The 4384-nt window shown below is 42.1% G+C and overlaps 1 non-coding gene across 1 annotated transcript; it reads right to left on the bottom strand.

The window, feature by feature from the left end:
- Window positions 1–2894: 2894 nt before the first annotated feature.
- Window positions 2895–3028, bottom strand: LOC138262564 (U8 small nucleolar RNA). The gene has a single exon (XR_011199266.1). It is a non-coding gene; the product is annotated as a U8 small nucleolar RNA (small nucleolar RNA).
- Between the last annotated feature and the right edge of the window lie 1356 nt (window positions 3029–4384).

The following is a 4384-nucleotide window of genomic DNA, read 5'->3' as shown; positions in this document are numbered from 1 at the left end:
TCTATAGATATATGTATATATATATATATATATATATATAGATCTATCTATGTAGATAGATATATATAGAGAGATAGATCTATATATATATATATATATATATATCACTTTTGCCAATACGTGTGTGGTTTCCCTGGGGGCTGCGATCGGCCCCCCCAGGGAAACCAGACCCACATATAAAAGTGATATATATATATATATATATATATATATATATATATATATATATTGATTTGCCACCAGTTGTCTTGCAGTTGCAGCTTGCGTCTTCAAAGCAATGCACTTACTTCAACTGTAGCTTTTAGGCAGCAATAAAAAAGTAAAGTAAGTATTGTGATTATGTTTCTGCTACAAAAGGGTCAGACTTGTCTAGTGGCAGTTTTAGTGCCATAAAGAAGCGCAGAAGGTTTATATGACTACTGCAAAGAGCAAATCTGTATTTTAAGTAACTAGCTGAGTACATTAGTAAAGTCAGCCATTACCTGCGCTATAATACAAATGAAATGTATGTGCGGGGTGGAGGGCGGCTATGGAGAGATGAAGGGCACTTTTGCTGGGTGGTAATGAGGGAATCCGAGGAGGAGGGAGTGGGAGCACCAATAATGATTGTTCGACTGGGCGCAGGAGGTACTAAAAGACTGTGACGAATGGTATGTGACAAGGTGTTTTTTGAGTGTCTTGAAAGAACGTGCTGATTGAGGGAAGAAGCGCAGGTAAGGTGGCCTCTACTGTTGCACGTATCTTACACACACCATCGATTTTGTCACTGTCTACGTAGGCTAGTGTTTTAGAGCAACAGTTTAGCCAATAGCAGAGATGGCATCTTGATGGATGACTGCTGCCGTCACTCTGGTTATAGAGGACAGCTCTGACATAGGATCAGAGACTGAGACATCAGATACTGAGACAGCATCTGAGGGATAGGACAATGGCGCAGACTCTGGGAGTGATTTTTCAGTCGGAGGAGTCACATTCGATAACTCCTCTTCCCGTACATTATGAGGGAGGTGATGAGGACAGTCCTGCTGTCCCTTTGCAAGCATTCTGTGCAACTGGGTAATAGTGGGTTAGCCCAACCCAGAGCGCAGGTGAATGCGGCGGCAAGCAGAGAGAGAGAGAGAGTGCTCTCTTGGGAGCTCCCCAATTTAGTTCAGCCCCAAATTCCACCGCCCAAATCGTATTGTGAAGACATCAAAATTATCTATCGCAAAATAAACTGGTTTTGTAAGGCAGGCACCTGTGTTTTTGGTCCTCGGTTCGGCGGCCTTATAGAGAAACACATTAACCCAAACATTTCTGGAAACTAGACATTCGGGGGAGTCTACAGGAATATGCTGGGATCCACAAAATTCCTACCACCCAGTGATTCCTCGCCTGTCCTGATAAAAACACTACCCCACTTGAGTGCCTACACCTAGTGCCTGCGTCAGGAATGGATCACCCCAGGGTCAACAGCTGCCTCATGTCAGGACCAACATTGACCGTTGTGTGATCTATTCCTATCGCGGGCACTAGGCCTACCCACACAAGTGTGGTATCATTTTTATCGGGAGACTTGGGGGAACGCTAGGTGGAAGGAAATTTGTGGCTCCTCTCAGATTCCAGAAATTCTGTCACTGAAATGTGAGGAAAACGTGTTTTTTTTAGCCACATTTTGATGTTTGCAAAGGATTCTGGGTAACAGAACCTGGTCAGAGCCACACAAGTCACCCCATCTTGGATTCCCCTAGGTCTCTAGTTTTCAAAAATGCGCGGGTTTGCTAGGTTTCTCCCGGTGCCGGCTGAGCTAGAGGCCAAAATCCACAGGTAGGCACTGTTTTCTATGAAAAAATGGGATGTGTCCACGTTGTGTTTTGGGGCATTTCCTGTCGCGGGCCCTAGGCCTACCCACACAAGTGAGGTATCATTTTTATCGGAGACTTGGGAGAACATAGAATAGCAAAAGAAGTGTTATTGCCCCTTATCTTTCTCTAAATTTTTTCCTTCCAAATATAAGAGAGTGTGTAAAAAAGACGTATATTTGAGAAATGCCCTGCAATTCACATGCTAGTATGGGCACCCCAGAATTCAGAGATGTGCAAATAACCACTGCTCCTCAAAACCTTATCTTGAGCCCATTTGGAAATGCAAAGGTTTTCTTGATACCTATTTTTCACTCTTCATATTTCAGCAAATGAATTGCTGTATACCCAGTACAGAATGCAAACCAACTGCATGGTGCAGCTCATTTATTGACTATGGGTACCTAGGGTTCTTGATGAACCTACAAGCCCTATATATCCCCGCAACCAGAAGCGTCCAGCAGACGTAACAGTATATTGCTTTAAAAAATCTGACTTCACAGGAAAAAGTTACAGAGTAAAACATAAAGAAAAAAAATGGCTGATGTTTTCAGCTCAATTTCAATACTTTTTTATTTCAGCTGTTATTTTCTGTAAGAAAACCTTGTAGGATCTACAGAAATTACCCCGTGCTGAATTCAGAATGTTTAGCTTTCCGGGATCCAGCATTGGTTTCACACCCATTCCTGTCACTAACTGGAAGGAGGCCCAAAAGCACCAAAAATAGTAAAAATGGGGTATATCCCAGTAAAATGCCAAATCGGTGTTGAAAAATGTGGTTTTCTGATTCAAGTCTGCCTTCCTGAAAGGTGGGAAGCTGGTGATTTTAGCACCAGAAACCCTTTGTTGATGCCATTTTCAGGGGAAAAAACACAAGCCATCTTCGGCAGCCCTTTTTAAAAAAAAAAAAAAAAGACGTAGCGCAAAAACGCAGCATTGTTGTTGGGGGGGGCGGGTAAGTTCAGCAGCTAGAAGGTTACATTGTAAGCTCGCACTTTCTCCTAACTTTTATATTTATCTGCTATTTATTCATAATTTAAGACCGTCAGCGAAATCAGATAGGAGACCCTGAAGTGGTTGTTAGACACCTCAAGATCGAAGAGCATAATCATATTCTCATTCTACTCCCATCATCATGTTCTGTTCCTCCAAAAGGAGTAACAGGTAAGGATTAACCTCACTGACGATACAGACAAACGGTTATAATAAATTGGTCAATCTACTGAGATCCTGAGAAACAAAGTGCAAGACCATTATCACTCATTAGGAGTTTTTATTGCTTATTCGCATTCCGAAACGCCATGACATGTAATATTATTGCTACGAATAAGCGCAGAAAAAGTTCATCCAATCCGCTTTCTCTATAGTTCCCGAGAGTCTGTGCGAGAGTTGTTTACATACAAGATCATCTTAAAGGGGGGGGGGGAAGGTTGGAGGGGGGAAAGAGTGGGCGAATTAATGGATGAATAGATGCGCTTAACTAACAAAGGCAGCCATGTTGCAATTCACAAAAAACATTCACGACAGTAGACAAAGGTCAGTTTTGAAATTAAAACTGTTTCGTGTAGTGTAGCAAAGCAGCGAAAAGCCTGTCCTACAAACTCTCAAAAGAAAATCTTTGAAAAGTTCAATTTTTTATTACAATTTAGGGTTTTTTCAGAAGTTATGTACAACCTACTATGACATTCTTAAATAACGACAAATTCAACGATAGACGAATAAAAGAAACATTTTTAAAATTCGGGCAATGCTGTTTCACTACAATTGCTTTCAATGTCACGTTTGAGATGCAGTGTGCCGTAAAGTGATTTTGAGATGTTTCGACTCTGAAAGCATCCAAACTGTCAACACGCATGCGTACTGAAAGAGTCTGCTTTTCCCTGCATGACTTACTATAGTGTTCACGCCTTTTGAAAATATATTTCCCACAAATATTCCAGAACAGTAGATACGAACAGATCGTCAGTCACCACCCTCTTCTCAAATGTTTTTTGAAGATACCTCTATTTTGTTTAAAATAAATATGGAATACATATATTACGTTCCACACCTTTAACTACCCGTTTTCCCTCTACGTCTCTCGCGTCAAGCTGAGCAGTGAGGAAAAAAACACTTGCATATTAGAAACCCGTCTCTTGAATGTAGATCATTACCGCAGAGCCTACTGGAAGTTCGTATAACAACAGCTTTGAGGGGTTTTGGGGGTTTGCTTTTTGCATGTATTAGAGTATAAACAAAGTTCACGGCCTCCTTTTTAGGGTTGAGCCTGCGTGTTTCGCTAGCCAGACCCTTTAGGAATTAAAAAGGGCTCGGAGCCCCGTCCACGTCACGTCAGTGTCTTTCATTGGTTCGTGGGCTTGCCTGTTAGAATCAGCTTGATTTCATTAGTGGAAGGCACGCATACGTCATGCCTTTTCCGGTGGTTAGCCCTCCTCGAGCGCATCGACCAAGTACAGAAAACATGCGAGGCTCGCTGCTTTCTGTCCGGTTCGTGGACTACTTTTTCTCTATTTTCGCAGCTCGCTCTCGCTTAGCAGAAGTCG

This window comes from Pleurodeles waltl, chromosome 10 (genome assembly GCF_031143425.1).
Source record: "Pleurodeles waltl isolate 20211129_DDA chromosome 10, aPleWal1.hap1.20221129, whole genome shotgun sequence".
Taxonomy (NCBI): Eukaryota; Metazoa; Chordata; class Amphibia; order Caudata; family Salamandridae; genus Pleurodeles; species Pleurodeles waltl.
This window is presented reverse-complemented; position numbering and strand designations above follow the sequence as displayed.